The 18,839-nt window shown below is 33.8% G+C and overlaps 1 protein-coding gene across 3 annotated transcripts in view; it reads right to left on the bottom strand.

Annotated features, from left to right (window-relative positions):
- NKAIN2 (sodium/potassium transporting ATPase interacting 2) overlaps positions 1-18,839 on the bottom strand; it is an 873,382-nt gene that overhangs the window by 419,659 nt on the left and 434,884 nt on the right. The gene's annotated exons all lie outside the window — the stretch shown is intronic.

Below are 18,839 nucleotides of genomic sequence, written 5' to 3'. Positions count from 1 at the left end.
CTATGAAGCACATGTATTTTAAGTCTGACACGTGTATCCAAATAAGCTTAACTAAATATACTGACCTCTTTTATTATTGCTTAAGACTGCAAATCCCAAGATGGAGCATGAAGGAAAGGGGGACCAAAATATAGTCAAGAAGAGAAGAGAGAAAAAAGAAAAACCAAAAACAAACTCAGAAAAAGCAGGATGTTCTTTGATCAATATTCTGGGGTAAAATGTGTATGGATCAAGCAAGATGAGAGCACAGCATTAAAAGGGTCCTATAATGGAATATTACACAGCAGAAAGAAAGAAGGAGCTCCTACCCTTTCTGACAACATGGATGGAACTGGAGAGCACTACGCTAAGTGAAATAAGTCAGGAAGTGAAAGACAAATACCACATGATCTCACCTCAAAGTGGAACCTAATCAACAAAACAAACAAGCAAAATAGAGCCAGAGACTTAGAAATAAAGAACAAACTGACAGTGACCGGAGGGGAGGAGGGAGGGGAGGAATGGTGGGAAAGAAGGGGAAGGGGCAAACAAAGGAACACAAATGGAGGACTCTTTGGCATGGACAATGGGGGGATTGACTGTGGGAGTTGGGGGGATGGGGTAGGGGAAAGCGATGGGGAAAAAGGTGGGACTACTATAACTGAACAACAATAAAAAATGGGAATATAAAAAAGCATCCCACAAAAATACCAAAATATGATAAACTATTGTGTAGAATATTGTGGCTGAGGTGAATCTACGGGATCACACTGTCCAATTCAATCTATCCACAACTGAGAGAACAAAGACCCTCAGCAGAGCTGTCTTGCCTGAGGTCACACAGCCACTACCTAGCAGAGCTGGAAACTCAAGCAAAGTCTTGGTGTCTAGTCTAGGGTTCTTGACTGAAAAATCAAGAAAGACAAAGGGAGGAGCTACAAGTAAAAGTAAATTATTTAACCAAATACACCAAAGCAAGCTGTCAGAATGGTAGTTGAAAGTTTTAATAAAATAAAAGATTAGCAGGTATAGACTATTTAAAATCTCAATAGGAAAAGTGTTTACAACATAAAGTCATAATTTTATCACTCATTAGAATGCCAACTGGATCACAGAAATGAACACGCTATTACTTCAAATTAATAAATTAGTTAAAGCAGATTTTTAATTTAGAAAATGCTTTTGGTATGACTTATAACTTCAAATAGCATGGTGTGATTGACAAACTACCAGAGACCTAATTCAAGGCTTGAGTCTTCTACAAGACCTGTATGGCTTTCAGCAAATGATTAATCCTTGCTCAACTTCCCATGATTCATTAAAAATTAGCAGTTCCAATTTGAGGACACCTAAATTCCCTGTCCACTCTAACTTACTATAAATTATTATGTAAGTAAGCTTTAGGTTCTTCCAAATTTAATACATTTGTTATTTCCAGAAGGAAAGGTCAAATTTCAAAGCTAAAATATAATTTGAAGGGTGCCTTTTCTCAGTTTCCCTAATGTCATCCATTTTTGCAAGTCAAAAGCTGTTATTATTTTGTAATAGTCTTCCTGTTCAACTCTTTAAATAAAAGGATTTGTTGATATTTTGGGTTCAGTTATACCATATGTTAAATCCCTTATGATTTGAATGGAAAACTAAAGTGTGGTCTTTTTGTTGTTAGAAGATTTTGGCTGCGCATTTATTTTTCCACCATCTCACTTATGTATTAATTTGACTGTGCAAACTGAATATGTGCCAGATTATGTTAACGCCCAGCCATGACCATAAAATGGGAGAAAACATTTAAAAAGAGAATATAGATATATTTTGCAAAGTAGGCAAGGGAGTGCTGAGATTAAATAATTAAATCTGTATCTCTTCCTAAAGGAGAACAATACTGCATTTTTTATTCCAATGTTTACTGTTTGGGGTGAAAAACTCAGCTCATTATTTATTTAGGAAATATCTCAGTTTTAAACTTTTATATCTGTTTACTAAATATTAATTTTGATTATATTTAGATCTCATGTAAACTTGATGTACTTTAGCAGGTAAAATAAATGTCATTCCTTTGACATATACAAATTGTGTTTATGAGGTTTGTTCAATCCTCTATCAAGTAATATACAACAGTGTAAAACTAATACTATGGTGAACAGGTTGCTTATTGTTTTCATTTACAGTTATAAATACATTTTCTACCATGCCTCAGATCTTATGTGCTTAAATGACAAATACCAGTGATTTACCATTATATTTAAAATTATCTATATTTAGTTCCAATAGACTTGTTAAATTCGTTAAAGACTAATACAACATGTCTGAGAAATGCTTATTTTGAATAATTTATCTGATGCATTTATCTTTAAAAATATAACAAAACTAGCATAGTTTAATAAATAATTCCAAGATACAGTAATTTACATTGTTTTAAGAGGATATTTTCCAATGGATCTTGGTAATAAAGAGCAAGAATTCAATTGTAATTGTCAACTGTTATGTATATTAAAAGCTTTCCACTTCCATCAGAGAAGACCACAGGATACACATAGCTATTGATCGTAAGCTATTTGTACAGGGTAGATTAATGGTTTCTTCTCCCGTAAATATAAATATTTCAACCTGAGCTCATCAAACCTTCAAATTGTTAAACAACCATTAACAACATCCACTCCCATTCACACACCTACCACTCTTCCCAAGAGGTTTCTTGAAAGAGTTCCTTGTGGAATAAGAAATAAACTGAACAAAAATTGAAACATATATTAATTATATTACATATCCTGATACAACTAGGCTGTTCAAGAAATTATATTGTTCTTTACATTTATTTAGCAAGAATATTTTATAGCTTACTTTTATAGTTAATTGGTAAAGTATCTGCTGTCTGCCTTACAATAAGCATGGGCAGACCTTACCTCTTTGCTTTTCTCTTATTCATTACGTATTTTTGTAATCAGAGGAATAATCTTACTCATCTTAACTAATATACATGTATTAGTTATATAATACATATATTTATATATTTTTCTGAATTTATATCAGAAAAACAATTTTCATATAGAAGCCCTCTATCTGTTAGATCTTTTGAAACAAAACATAAATTTTTGGTTTTTATTTTCTATTTAATGACAAAGATTAGATTCAATTAAATTTTGTCACAAAAGTTTAACATGCATACATGTATGTATACTACATGTGTGTACACATACTCATGTTAATATGTGTAATTTATTCACTGATATATGTTTTAAATATAAATTGATACCCAAAGATGAATAAGACAAGAATGAAAAGTACTTCTCATAAAAGTTGGAATACATCATGACATGGACTTAACTTGGATGACATCAGAATGCTTCCTTGCTAACTGAGAACTCAAAATAATCTCATGTGGCCATCAAGCCCCTTGGCACTAGACAAACTTTATTTAAACAATGTCATGGGCCTCTCATTTTCACAAATATCTTGAGAAAACAATGATTTATTTATAATCATACTCAGTACTTATTAATCCTATGGCTTTGAGCTAGTCTTACCTAAGATCAGGGAGTGTGCATTTCCTCAGTGATCAATGGAACTTCATACAGTATAAAGAAGCATAGCCTGTGTCATGCTCCTGACACTTGTTAGAGCTGGAATACGTGAAAGCTATGATACTAATGAAGAATTCATATGTCATGACTGGGCATCACAGTAATTTGGTGCCTACTTCATTTGCACATTCAAACCTTCAGCATATAAATTTCAAAGGAAGGTTAATATACTGATTAATAAAAGTTCTGAGTCATGGAAGTTTTTTTTTTAATTTTCAGTTGTTTGGATTGAAATAACACTTGTTCATGTTAACATTCACAAAACATCTAGTTTAAACACAAGGAGTTAAGCTCCATCCTTTTGTTTTCTTAGATGGTAAAGAGTCTTCCTTCACTTTCACAATGCTTCTCCTATACAGATCAAATACACATCTTAGCAGTGAATTATTAAGCCTCTTTGTAATTTATTGTTATAAAAACTATTGAAATGTTAAATATTCACCTAGTATTTCCTGGGTCGGTGAGAAGTGAATCTTGGAAGCCACTACAGAGCAGACATTTATTTTACAAAATCCCCCTCCCTACATTTATTGTTTATCCAAGTCTACAGTTATAAGGAATAATTTACCATATTAGAAGAGTAAAGAGACCTCCTTCTTGAAAAGATAATCTAGTTCAAAAATGCTTCTTCTCAATAAATTCTTGTGAGTTTTGATTGTGAAAATCAAGTAAACAAATCTGGATTTGATAGTGTTGGTGGTAAGGGTGGTGATGGTGCACATCGTCTATTGCTGCCCTGAAGAGCAAGGGCAATTGGGACAAACTATAAAACAGAAGGCCAAGGGTTACTAAAGGATGTGAATAAGAAAGGAAGGGAAGGAGGAAGAGAGAGAGAGGGGGAAAAAGGAGAGTGGATAGAACACCTACTGGTTTAATTCGTAAGTCCTGGATAGGAAGCTTTTTAATCTTGTGAATGTGATAAGCTCTTTCTTGCCTCTTTACCTCTGCGTTTTCTGATCCCTTGCTTAGATTATTTTCTGCCTGGAAAACACTATGTGTCCTTCTACTTTCAGCCAAAATTTTACCTTCATTGACTCCTTCACACAGATATGAATATTTCTTCTTTGTACATTTCTCTAATATCACTTGAAAATAATATTTTAGATATTGTATAAGATGTTTATACTAAAGTGTGTGTCTGGAATATGGTAGATAACATTTTTTTTTTGTTTTGCTTTAATGAATTTCCGCCTGATGACAACAGTAGGGAATATGCCAAAAAAAACAAAGAGAGAATTTCTCAGATTGAATACAATGGCTATCACACATATAAGGCAACTTTTTAAAACATTACCCTTATTGACATGTCAGCATATTAAAAAGTTACAAAAACAATATTAGCAGTGAAAAATGATTAACAGACAAGTCTGTATTAAAATATTTACAATCTACTCTTTCTGTATGGAAAGAAATATCCAATACTTGTGAAGAGCCAGCTTAAAGACTAGAAATCTAGGACTCAGAATATTTGGACTTTGGAAGGAGTGTTAAACATTGTCTCCGCCCTCCTGCCAGGCTGTAAATTCTGTCCTGCATTCCTGTCAAGTGAGCATGCAGACCGTGCTAGGTCCCCTGACCTGAGAAATGCCACAGCCAGGTATGGAGCAAGGACAGAACAGGTTTCAAATTCTCTCTCACGTGAAACAATGACACACGTCACACATACTGTGAAAGAAATGGGAAACAAACCATGTAACAAAGCACGGCACTCTTAACTGTTGAGTTACGCTTTTGTATTATACATTTCTCATAGATGTCAATAGACGACTTTAAGAAACTTTTCAGTCAATAGTTACATTTAACCCAATTATCTTCAGTTCCTTGTTAAGAACAAACAAATAGGGAATGACAGAAAAGAGACATAAAACCAGAAAATCAGTGGTAATGTACACTTGTGGGAGAAACATTTAAAAAGGGGCATGGGATTTTTAATAAGTTCACACTGATATCAAATACAATCTCATTTTGATAACATAAAAATAATGTTTTTCTGTATTTTACTTGCCTTTGCTATTGTCAAAATACTATATACATCATAAGTTATCCCTGGAAATGCTACATATAATAATCCACCCTTTGAAAAATGTCATTTTTCTTTGTAGAGTAATGATCTGATTTGAAAAAATATAGGAAAAATACCTATCTATAGAAAAAATACTCTAGAATCTATTAACTTTTTACAAGGTCTGTGTTTTATCAATTTCAATGCCTAAATTAAAGGTGATTGACAATTCATAGAAATTTATGTGATTCCTAAAGGGAATTTTAGAAATTGAATATATTATGATTTTGTTTCCCTAATTTCCACATCCATGTCTCCTAGGGACTGATATTCAGAGCTCTCTTATTATTTATTATTATTATTACTATAATCAAAACATGTCACAGAAACACCTTGTATTCCCCAAATGGTAGCAGACTCTCTGTAGGCCTTTTCCAAATGTTAAAAAGTGCCTTTGTCTCTCTGTTCCTGGTAGCAGACTCCCACACCTTCAGAGTCAATTAAATCTAAAGCATTTAAGTAGTTTAAGATGCCTTATTCCTTGAATTTAGCAACTGGGAAGATTATTTCTTTACTGATCACAAGGTCCATTCATAAGCTACCACACACTCTGGAAAGAACCTTGACACAACATTAGCCTTGGGCAGGCTAAAACCACATTACTCTCTGAGGACTTCACAGAGCTCCTGGGGCTGCCCTTACAGCACTACAGGAAGCCATTTGCTGGGCCATTCTAAAATGGTTTAACAACAGTATCTCCACTGATAACAGGTACGTGGTTGCATGGTCTTGGATACTTCCAAGCATTACCAACTCATTCATTATCTGCTGAGTTCACAACAAAATGAGAAGCTGCTTTTCTAAGATCTTTATCATTTTACATTTAAAATTATATATAATTTATAGTTCTGTTTATCCCAGATAAATGTGTGTGGCCTTATCATCTATGCCTATGTAGAGACAATAACCCATAAAAACAATCCCCAAATAAATAGAGCTGTTGACAGGTGAAGCAGAGAAGTAGTGAGCAATGGGGATTTTGGAACATCTTTAGTGCAGCAGCTTCCAACCATATGTGATATTTATCTTGCTTTTTAGTGTCAGGCTGAAAATGTTTCACTCCTGGTAATGATTCTCATGACAATGAGCAAGGTTTGAAAAAGTAGTGGCTCTTTTTCTGCTGAGCCTTGAAAGTTGGAAATCGTAATGGAAACATTGGAAATGGAAAGAGAGAAGAAAAGCAGGTCTATTGTTACTCAAAACTTTGTTACAGACTTGTGACCAAGAGCTATATAACAAAGATATTTAAATAAAGTTCTGGTAGAAGAGTATTGGAACCCTATTTAGAAGAGAACTTCAATAATTTTGATTATCTCTTAGTTCAGAAAGACTTTTTGACTCTAAGGTGATATTCTTGCTACTAAGTCTCAATAAATCATGACCAAAGATAATGTTGAAATCGACAAAGAAGTGAAATTTTTTAATGTAACAGATGATCATTTGAGAGCCTACTTATTCCAGGTCTATGCTCAATATTTTATATTAATCTTCCATTTTGGAATTGCAACAATTCAAAACGGGTGTGAAGATAAAACCAAAGCATAAAGAGTTTATTTGACTTGAAGAAGAGTGGACAGGCCAACACATTTCAAAAATAATAGTGCCAGATCCGTATCTTTAGTGTCCAGAACCTTAATTATTAACAAAGTTTATGTTTTCTAGAGAAAAAAATTATGTTAAGTTATGAGCAACTGGGAATTTCCAGCCAAGTGTTCAATGTTGTCCCATATAGTAGTGGGGATGAAGTCATGGCTTTAAAAATTACCGATCCATAAAACTCTCTTCAGTAGGTACGTAGTTAGAGTTCTCATATTCTACTGTATGTCTTCATGGTCTTGCAGACAGCCCTGGGGAGGCAAGGCCTTAGAGGTGATGAACAATGAAAGCTGCTAATTTCAGGCAGGGGAGGTCTTTATTCCCACCACTGGTACAGACACTCCCTTAGCTCTGCTAACACTGTTTTTTAGTTACATAAGCCAAGTGCTCATTTAAGCTCGCTGAAGGCCAGTGGAGAAAGTACGACTATAACAAGATTAGTTTGGTCAGGCAAAGGCCAGTACTTACCTATTGTTGTCTGGCAAGCAAATTATTCAATACCCCTCCCCTAGGAATATGTAAGAGTCTTTCCTTTGGCACAGATGAAAGCGATTCCTGTGATAATGGAAATTGAAATGGTCCACAACCCATTTCCTTTCCATTTGAGGATCAACGTTGTTTGACTGTGTCTGGTTCCTGGAATAGCTGCAAATAATTCTAAAATTACAGGGGTCCCATAAGGAACCTCAACATAAGGACAGTTGGACTAGTGACTCAAGGGTAATCCTAGGGCTTAGGAAGTCAGAAGGAAGTGCTGGGTGTAAGAAAAAGGTGTAATTGATAGTCCAACCCTGCTGAACAGTTTAGCAGGGCTTGAGGGAACACAGTGAAGGACGACTGTTGTAACCTGGGGGAAGGCGTGTGATCAGTCTGCACACACTGGGCGGGGCAGAGCTGGAGGGGGCTCTCTGAGGCTGCGCGGCCACCAGAGCCCGAACCAGTCAGCAGAGACTACCGCTGAGAAGATGGGGAGTAATACTGTGGCAGAAGGCACTGGGGATACTAATCTCTGGCCCATAGTAGATCTGGCAGCAGAAAAAAACGGAAAAGGGCAAATGAACCAGACTATCTGTGTGCAGTCATTATACTGCCCCAGGTGGTGGAGTTTTATGAAGCGCCAGCATTTTTAGTGGGAACCGTGTGGCCCCTTAAAAGTGAACGTGTATTTGGGTACTGACTTCATCGGTAGGGGAAAATGATCAAGACTAACTTCTTGGACGTGAATAAGCAGTCCTGGGTATGCTGAGACATAACACGCAAGAGGGTGATGAAGTAGAAGAAATTGCACTTTCTGCTAATTTGGGGAGATGTAAACTTGGAGTCTCTAATTTGGATATTAAAGGACCTATAATTTTATTTTGTTGCCAGCTGATGAGCTCTAGGGACTTGTGTGTCCCAGCTTCCACAAGTGTACATGGAGCTATTTTAATGCTGTTTACTGGCAGGTGGCAAAGGCACCGGGGCCTTCCACCTTTAGAGGATATGACACCCCGACAAGCCACGTTGTTACAACAGGACTGAGTTCAGCGCGACTTGTTCTGAATTCAAGGAAATAAGTTACAGGAATTGATTTTCAAACCAAGTTGAAAATAATATCATTAGAGGTGCAGCTCTAACGTTCCTCGCCAACATTTAAGAAGTGAGATCACTAGAGAGAATCAAGACAGATATTCACCTTCCTATTCAGTTACATCCCCACAACCTGGATCAAGTTTAGAGACATAACCAAAAGCAACGAATATTTTTATATAAGCTTTCACATAGATGAAATTTTCTGATGTGTTGAAGTCTCAAGAAATTATTCCTCTGAATTGCCAGTTACAAAGTATCATTCCTATTTCACATGTGAAGAGCAAAATCACGGAGACTCGCCTTTCAACATGACAGTGACCTAGTGAACTGTTTTTCAGAATATTCACTTCATGATTTAAATTAGAAATCATAGTGACAAAAGAGCAAATCAAACTACCGAAAACAATGCTGGATTTGGAAAAAATTAAAAGTGTAAAAAAAATCTGAAAAAAAATGAACCTATGAGATGGGAAAAAAGGTTTACTATTAAATTACCTTGCTCAGGGAGAAACTTAAATTTTCCCTAAATAAAAAAAAATGTTATTCATTTATTTGCATTCCTTTTCCATACCACAAATTTAGCATCATCTTTTTTACTAAAAAATTAAGAAAGACACAGGCCTATATCTTCCAAAGACAAAGAAGAAAGCAAGTACAAGAGCCTTGAAAACAATAGGAGTATTGTTGCCTAGGAATTTAACTACTCTGAAATTACACTTGCTATTGTGATTATAATGCATCCACGAGAAGATGAAGACGAGGATGAGATTAAGTAAAAGGCTTGACAGGTATCTTTAGGGAAGAAAGGGACTAAAATTAGAAAGAACTAAAGTTTTAGTGTTTTTATGGTGATAAATTGGTAGACTATCTCTTCCAAAAAAATGTGTATTTTGACTTGGCTGTTTCCTGAAATATGAGATTGAATTGAAATTAAATGTTCATATTAACATTATGTCACAATCGTAAATGAATGAAGGAGAGGCTAGATGAAAATCAAAGTATAATAAGTATAATAACAGAAACCTAAGGATTTTCTTAGCTGCTCATTATTAAAAAGGCAAAATAAAAGCAGTAGGAGCCATGCATGCTTTCACATTCATCTAAATATTCAAGTAGTTTGTATAAAACTTTCTAAATATTAAAACCTTATTATATTAAATAACAAGTTGCATGACATAATTTATCATTTTTACTTCCAAAATAATTTTAAAAATATGTACAGCTCAGCAATCACAACCTGATTTCACTTTTAACAGAAGTTACTACCCCAATTTTTTTACACCACAACCCGCTATCAAGATAAATTTTGGAAAACGTATCCATTGAATTCTTTTTGAGAAAATGCAGTGATGGAAGAAGAAAAATGTCTTATATATAATGTATTAAAGCACACTCATCTATCCTGATTCCTCCACAGAGAATCTCCATTTCTTCCTTCTTTTTTATCTTGGCTTTCTTTGTACAGGTACCATACCTATAAGTACATTTATATGTGAATCCGTAGCCAATTTAGTATCAATGTAACTTTTTCCCAAATTCTTGAATACATTTGATGAATGTGATCCTTATATTTCTACATACTTTTATAAAAGAACTTGTAAGATGTACTATATAAAATCATTCTTCTCAAAGTAAGGACATAATTACAAAACTTTATAGCTTTCCAGTTATTAACAATAGGCTGCAGGAGCACTACAAATAAATTGTAATAACATCAAATACATTAGTGTGATATAAATGAAGACAAACATTAAAAGAAAAAGCCATTCACAGAACAGAAGTATAAGGGGTAAATTGCATATGAGGGCTACACCATAACTGACACTTAAGTCTTTCATGTTTTAATCAACCCTGCAGCCCTTCACCTTTAATAGAAGCGGAAAATGTGCAGACAGTACAACAAAGGGGTTCAAGTGCAGGAAACAATCCTTGCTGCGTGGGAACACGCTGAAGAAAATAATGTCTGAAGAAGTTCTTCATTGCATTTTGAATATCAAACCAAAATAATACCTGGAGTTTAAAAGAATTCTTTGGCTAGTCATTTAGCTATAGTTTGAAGTTCTCATCCCAGAAAATTGTTGGTTGATTCACCTGAAATTTGATTATGCAGGTAAAGGTACTTTTTATTTTTATTTTTTCCATCACCACTTATTGCCTCTAGGCATGACATTTACAAACTGATGGGATTCATGGTGGGCTGCACCCAAATGTGCCACTTTGGCGTACTCATTATTGTGAACTAAAGTGACTTAAGACGCAGCCAGTGCAAGTGTGCTGCCCTGATAGTTAAAGAGACATCCTCATCACCAGACGTAGGGAGTTCCAGACCAAGAGGCTCTGCAAACAAACTTTATTACTTTACTAATTAGTAGCTCAATTCCAAACTTCGCTGTGTTTTCAATTCTACACACACACACACATTACTAGTTTTGGTTACTTCTTTGAGACTCATATTTTTTTTTGAGTCCATGTACAGGACTCATATGAGCTCCTGTACATATGACATTAAAGTTTGTTTTTCTCCTATTAATTTGCCTTATGTTAATTTACTTATTAGGCAAGCCAAAGAACATAGAAGGAAGAAGGTAAAAGTTTTTCTTCCCTACAAAATCACATTAGCATAGTCGCCAGATGATATCATTCCAAATATTTGTGCTTTATATTTTATAAATCTTATTTCTGCCCACTTATGGTAGATAGAGTGAGCATTCACATCCCTATTTTATGGATTAGAAACTCAAAGAAATTAAAGTGCTAGCCCAAGTATAATCCACACATAAGTGTATATGGATCAGTAAAATTGTAAAAGGGAGAAGACAGAATATTTTGACCATTGCTCTGACATGTCCAACAATGGGATACAGAAAGTAAAAGATTTCTGAGCAATGGGGCAATCCTCAACAGGGTGTCGTTCCGTTCCATCCCAGGTGTTTTTGCTGTAAGCTTCTCTGTCATAGATACCTTTGCTGCAGAACTATAAGGGGCTTTAAGGCAATTTTACCATAAAATAACAAAAAGAGAAACAGTTAAAAGAACACAATAAAACTTTGTTATGACTTTAATTTTAAATTATGCAATTATTTTGTACCCCTTTTGCCAACTATTAAGTAAACTGCTTTTAATGCAAGTTTTAGTTATATAATTTTGGCATCACTCATTTTACGGAATTCTTGCATATTTCATGAGGATATATGAGTCCTTAAACCTTCCTATAAACCAAGTTATAATTAAATAATTTCTTCTTGGGCATAACATACCTTTAGCTGTATAAAATGGTGAAATGAGGAAAAAATTAGAAGCAATGATATAAAATATTTTTGAGAACTATCAAATAAAATAAGATCATCAAATATGCTTTTAAAAAGATAACTAAAGAGTTTTGGTCTAGCAACTCTATTTAGGTTATTGTTTCTTGCTCTATAAATTTCAAATGCATACTTCTATTCTGTACACACCTTATTATGACTGGAAAGCAACTGGCCCTGAAAAATGTAGTTCATTGTCCACTGATATACAAGAAATGAAGACCGAGTGGCAGCTTACCCATGAAGAAATTTGAATTCTAGTAATCAGTGTGAAGGAAAAGCAATCTGAGGGGAATGCTTCATTTCCTAAGTGATACTAAAAAGCACAATGTTTTTCATTTTAAAGTTGGTTAAAGACAAATTATGTTTTTTGCATATTAACAGCAACGTTACACAATGAAAACAAGGTGGGGTTGTACAGTGATGGGTAGTCGTTATGCCATAACAGAGGAGGTGGCAACGGTGCAGGGAAGGAGGCACCGCTAGATAAGTGACAAATTCGTCCTGAGTTCTAGTTTATTTTTTTTACTAATTTATGAAGAACAGTTCAAGTGGGCTAAAACTGGAAGATTGCCTTTGATGAAAAATGGATAGAATTCTTGAAAAGTTTTACATGTTCATTATATGTTTTTTTTAGTTCAGAAAGTCATAATTACAATATGCCTTGGGAAGAAGGTGTTAGTACCTGATATCTAAAGGTGAGTGTTCTGATTTATTGAAAGTCATTCACATTCAATTCAAATTAATCAATAGTAGTGGGGGCATAAAGTCATTAGAAATGACACTAATTTCTCCTTGAATAAAGTTGTATTAAGCTTCTCAAAACTGACTAATAATTTTTTAACCTCTCCTTTATCAGTGGGTCTCATTCTCACCCACTCTACAGCAGTGCACACAACGAGTACGAAAAATGGGTTCCAAGTCACTGTTCCAGGATGGCCTGCAGCCCTGGGGCTAACTTCATCTTCACTGTATAAGTTGTCAGCTGAACATCACTGAAAGCTCTCCCAAGGTCCACACATTTTGGCATGTATTTGATTAAATGCCTTGTATTAAAGTAGTAACAATAAAACAGTCATTAGAAGAAGAATAAAAGAATGAGTAGAAGGAAAATACAAGCTTTTAGAAGATAGAATGAAAACTGTGCTAGAATATAAATTTTTAAACACGAACTACTTTGTAAGTGTCACTTTCAATGTAATGCAAGCATTTAAGCCCTCCATCAAAAACTAATGGCAAGACAATTAAAATAAAACATTCCTAGGTAGTAACTTTACTGTACAGTGAATAAAATTATTTAGGAAATAGCAGCCTTATTCCCAAGGGGCATCCTTTGCACGCACATACTAACTTTGCAATCCATGACACCCTGACAAAAATAAATTCTAGACTAAATGTTTCAATACATACAGTAAAATATTTATTTTACAAAATTCCTTAAACATAGCTGGTACCTCCAAAAGACAGGGGGTTAAAGAGAAAAAACTTGATCCCACTGTGTTCCAGAAAATGGCAGGTCTAGGTGGACTGAGGTTTAACTGTGCAGGTTAGATAACATGTTCTTGTGCTTGTCATTCCCAAATGATTCAACATTTCCAAAACCACTGACAAGATGTCCACAAATAAACACAGAAATGACCAGAAAAAATGACAATTATTCCAGGGAGGAGACAGCTGGGCAATCAAAAGGCATGCTGCAAAAATAACTGTTTACCCGTCACCTGCAGGGTCAAATGCAGAGTATTTTGTGACACTGTTATAAAGAAAGATTTATTCTGAAATAAATAGTATAGAGAGTATTATACCAAAGTGGTTTTGTAGTAATTACTACTCACTCCCAAAGACCATTCTTCATTTAGTGTCAATTTGGCTGGAATTGTAAAAGAAAATTGTTAATAAATATCGGAATTAAATAATGTGAAGGTGAACCCTTTTGTCAAGTCAAAACATTTTTTTTCTTTCTAAATGATTGCTCCTAATTGCTATTTGACACACAGATTATGATAAAAAAATCTAAATCAAGAAAAGTCATAAATCTACACCATGGATTTGCCACATCCATTGCCATAAAAATTAGCAAATACACTGGAGAGGATTCCAATGCTGTATCAACATCCTGCCTCTTCCTATTATTGTAGAACGAAGGAGAAGGGCAAACGCAGAAATGAGATGCCTTTGATCTTATCATTTTTCACTTTTCTCTGTGTCAGAGATAAGCTTACAGACATAGAAAAAGGAAAAAGAAGAAAGGAATGAGAAAGAGACCAAACTCAGGATCAAGAAGAGATTTTTAAAAAGAAAATAATTCTGGAGCTTTATGACAATAACTTAAACCAAAAGCTCCAGAAAAATAGATGCTCTCTTTCAACATTTATATTGCCAAGACATTGCAAGAAGTACAGAACTTGAAAAGACCAATTACTGCAGATTTAGAAAGATGATTTAACAGCTACCATTCATCAAAGTACAAGGACTAGATGATTTCAAAGATGAGTTCTAGGAAATATTAATAGCTCTGACGCTATTTAAACTATATTAGATCACAGAAGGAAATCTCCCCAAGTTATTTTATGAAGCTTGCATTATTTGCAAAATACAGGGTGGGAAAATGTAGGTTTGTAATTGTTCATATGGAAAATAATACTATAATTAATAAATAATACTACAAGAATAAACTCTGGGTTTTAAATATAACTGTAAGCCTACTTCTGCCTCACCATGTATTACAAGTTAAAATCTATAAATGAATCTTATATTCAAATAAAGATGTAAAGTGGAAATACAATATTAGAAGTAGAATACAGTAATTGCAAAATGTATAAATTAGACTATAAACAAATTATAGTCTAGTAAAGAAGGTTGAGTTAATATCAAAACATTTATCAATCTAATTAAGTACATTGAACATTTTAAAAGGAAGTCATATTAACATACTTATATAGGTTAAAATATTTAATAAAATACATTGCCATTCCTGAAAAGTGAAGGAAACTACTTAAATATAGTAAAGACTATTTACTGAATACTAATAGCATTTACTCAACAATTTACAAATGCTAAAATCTTAACATTTAAATTCAGAACTAGATCGAGAGTTTTGCTATTACCATATATATTTAACACTTTCTTAGAGAGTCTTGTGAAACAATAAGAATCTAAAAGAAATAATATTAATAGTATACATAAGTGACAAAGATTTTGTCTAGAGATAGCACCTATAAACACCAAAGAGCTGCTAGCAAAACTTTATAAGAAGGAAATTCTGATGTGAAGAATGTGCCAAAACAATATATTTTCTCCATTTTAATAATAAGTACCTACTAAGAGAAAAATTTTCCATCCACAGTCATTATAAAAGTTGCAAAATATATAAGAAAAAATATAATAAGAAAAGTGCAAAGTCTATATGAAAAAGTCTATATTTTCTTAATTAAGATAAAAACAAAACAAGAGAGATTAGAATGGAATGACCAAATGTTTGAATGGGACACCTAACCTCCTAAAGTATCCTTTTCTTCAAATTAATTGTTCTAAAATAGCAGTTTCAATTATAATCATAATATTTTATTGTTTTTAATTGAATATAATGACTTTAAATTTAATATTAAAGAATAATACTGGAGAATAGCCAAGGAAAGCATGAACAAGTGGAATACTGAGCATATTTGTTTTACCATCTGTCAGAACATACTACAAAGCCATTGTAATAACCAATTAGGTAGCGACACGGGATACAAATGAATCAGTGGAACAGAATAGATAATTGAGGAAAAAACAGTATATGTGATAATTTTAACACAAATAAGTAAGATATCTCAATTATATTTGAGAAAATAAATGGTGGCCCAAATGATTACCCATGAGAAAGAAAATAGAACCAGTGTCCTATTAAGTACTAACATATATTCAAGAGTAGTTAAAATTTTACTATAAAAGATCAAACAATAATTATTTTAGAAGAAAATGTAGGAGATTATAATATGTATACAAAAACTCAGAAATGATAAATATTTTATCAGGTAAAAATTAAAATAAAAATTATTTTAGCCAAAATGACCAAAATAAAAACATGTAATATTAGAGATTTTGATATATTTACATTACATATTGAAGGATATCAAAGTAATTTCTATTAGTTAAATAGGTTAATTAGCTATAAATACAAACTAACCAGAAAAAAATAAGCAGAAAAAATGGGCAAAGATTTGGACATTTTATAAATTAATTTAATATCTTCAAAGAGTAATTAATTAATATACAATTAAATGTAAGAAGTTCATGGTAAGTGTAAAAAAAAGAAGCAAGATGGCACATATAACATGATACTAGTTTTTTAAAAAGTGTGTGGATATTAAAGGAGTGGAAAATATATTTTTAAAAATAATAACAATGGGCTATTATCTCCAGCTATTAGGGATTTTAATGTTTTGTTTTCATTTTTATACCTTACTCAATTTTTTTCTATATCCAAATGCCCTTATCTTTCTCCAGGTTAGTAACTGAAAATTACATTGTATCAATTGTTATTATTCAAATGTCAGGGTAGAAGAACTGTGAGCTCAGTAGAGAGAATATACTATGCACATGAAGTGTTAGAGAGTGTGTGTGCACACACATGCACACAGATACACACACAACCATTAGAGTGCACCATCACCCTGTGACTTACTGCCCATGTGTCGTCTGCATTCCTCATAGCGGCTTCCGCTTGGGTTTTTACAAGGCTTACATCACAGTGCCTAGGACAGTATTTTGTGTACAGTAAGCACAAAATAAATATTGTCCAGTAAAATAATTTAGTATCACTTTTATTGGAAAATAAATCTATAAAGCATTTTTTGTAAATCAAGTGGGTCCCTGGGTCCCTAAGATAAAACATAAGGAAAGTATTATTCTTCCCAGGATTAAGACAAAAGACAGATTTTTCTTATGTGTAAAGCAATGTTTTCAACAAAATTTTAAAATAGATAAATGTCATAAATCTGTTTCTTATAGCATCATTTAATGTAGGTCAATTGACATATTGCTAAAATGAAATTCAGGAATAAGAATACCCGGAAAGAACTGGCACAGCACAGGCATGCAGCACTGTTTGTCTGGAGTAGCTTACAGGGGCTGTGAGAGACACATGGCCCACTCACCCTTCAGCCCAGTCTCCATAAGTACCACGGTTCTGAACTGAACTTTGGCGTCTATTGAGAAGCAGTGACTTTGAGGTTTTACTAAAAAAGTACTAGGAATGGAGATAGTCTCTAATATAGTTAACTGGGGGTCCAAGAGCTTTAGCAGGCAGTCCACTGGCAGTTGGAAGGGTACCAGAAAGCTGAGGAGTCTTATCGGACAGAGGGACAGTCCAGTAAGTGGTTAAGAGCATGGCTTTGGCAGTTAGAAGGACCTGGGTCTACATTCCAACTCCACTATTTCCTAGTCATGAGTTTAGGCAAAAGTTTTGTGAGGTTCCCGTGAGGTTTATAGGATTTGTAGAGAAAGATCTAGGTGAAGGGTAACAAAAAATAGGACTTTTACAAATATTACTATGATTTTGGTATGTTGTACTCTTCTTTGTTTTTATGAAATTTGAGTAATGAATTTTTAGCTATTTTTAATTTATTTCTAGTTTGGGGACGGGGTTTCTTCGATTAAGCCAGTGAGCCCAAACTCTCTAAGATATTCTTCATTCTTTCAAAATAACTTAAAATAACTTTCTTAAATAGAAAGAAGCAAAGAAAATGAAAGAGAAAGAGAAGGAAGGAAGAAAAAGGAAGGGAGGGGGAAGGGGGAGGAAAAAGGAAAAGTAGAAATATTACTGGGCATTATGGCAACATGGCCTTGGGCCATATCAGCAAGAAAACTGCAATTCCCTTAGCAATTAGAAGCCTACACTCCCCTCAGATTATTTTAGCAAGTTTAAAGGGGTGCACTCATCAACATTTTCTTGCTGCTAACTAATAAACATTGAATATCCCAAATCATATTTTGCTTGCCGTAGGCCCAAATGAAGAAGCGTTGGACAATTCCATTTGGGACATAAGGTGATGCTCTTCTGGTAGCCACTTTGTGCATTACTTAGGGATATTCCACTGGAGTTAATCAGGACACCTCTTTTGGACCAATACTGTTGAGAATTACACATAGAGATGCTTTTCGTAAATTCTGGCTTCAGATTTCCTTTGCTTGGGATTAAAAAATTGAATTTTACCTTCCCTCAACATATTTATACACCTTGGAAACCAGGGGCCCTCAAAGGGTACTACTGAGTTCTTTTTCTAATTAACTGTTTTGAATTTAATTTTTTTTCTTCTTTACTATTTAACTTACCAATACTCTCTGAATTTTATTTGTTGCTACTGTGCTCAGTGTTTCAGACGATGTCCACATGCTTTGGGGGGCATTTTTCCAATTAAATAGAATAAAATATCCTATCAATAAGTGAAACTCTTTACAAACAGCAAATGTGGAAAGGGATATATTTCCTTAGACTCTACTTCAGGGCATCTGCCTTCTTGTTTTAGTAGATTTAGACCTAAAGATAATGAAGACTTAACATTGCACTTTTCAAGTATATATAAATTTTATAATGTTTAAAGCAATAGAAGATATCACAAAGGGAAAAGAAGTCAATTTTAGCAAGAGAAAAATAATAAAAAATGGAAATTTATAATATTTAAACAGTTAATATCTTTACTGTGTTTATATATGTATATATCCATCCCTAGAGTGTATGTATACATATATATACATATA

Source organism: Desmodus rotundus, chromosome 11, assembly GCF_022682495.2.
Source record: "Desmodus rotundus isolate HL8 chromosome 11, HLdesRot8A.1, whole genome shotgun sequence".
NCBI lineage: Eukaryota > Metazoa > Chordata > Mammalia > Chiroptera > Phyllostomidae > Desmodus > Desmodus rotundus.
The sequence above is the reverse complement of the archived record's forward strand: the minus strand, read 5'-3'. Positions and strand labels throughout refer to the sequence as shown.